Source organism: Crocuta crocuta, unplaced genomic scaffold (genome assembly GCF_008692635.1).
Source record: "Crocuta crocuta isolate KB4526 unplaced genomic scaffold, BGI_CrCroc_1.0 scaffold1156, whole genome shotgun sequence".
Classification (NCBI taxonomy): domain Eukaryota; kingdom Metazoa; phylum Chordata; class Mammalia; order Carnivora; family Hyaenidae; genus Crocuta; species Crocuta crocuta.
The window spans coordinates 314,971-315,263 of record NW_027528862.1 but is presented as its reverse complement, the minus strand read 5'-3'; the positions used below and the strand labels follow the sequence as shown (position 1 = coordinate 315,263).

Sequence of the window (293 nt, the reverse complement as noted above, 5' to 3'; positions counted from 1 at the left end):
GAAGATGAAGATTTTCTACCAGTCTTGCTATTTCCTCCCAGCCAGATCCTAATTTAAACAAACCAAAACCAAACCAAAACAAAAAAAACCCAACAACCCTTAAACATCTTTAAAAAAATCTCCAGCTCTTTCAGCTGGAAGGGCTTCCTAGATGTGAGGTTTTGGAGGTGGTGTATCGGAGTCTTTGTTTACTGCCTCTTTGCCTTCAGAAGGTTTTCTTCTCAGCCACACAACTGGCCTTTTGCTTCATTTTCGGAGGAGGATACGTAACTTGCTAAAGACTGGGGGGTTAC

At 42.0% G+C, this 293-nt stretch overlaps 1 protein-coding gene across 1 annotated transcript in view; it reads left to right on the top strand.

Annotated features, from left to right (window-relative positions):
* LAMP2 (lysosomal associated membrane protein 2) overlaps positions 1-293 on the top strand; it is a 28,938-nt gene that overhangs the window by 727 nt on the left and 27,918 nt on the right. The window lies entirely within an intron of this gene.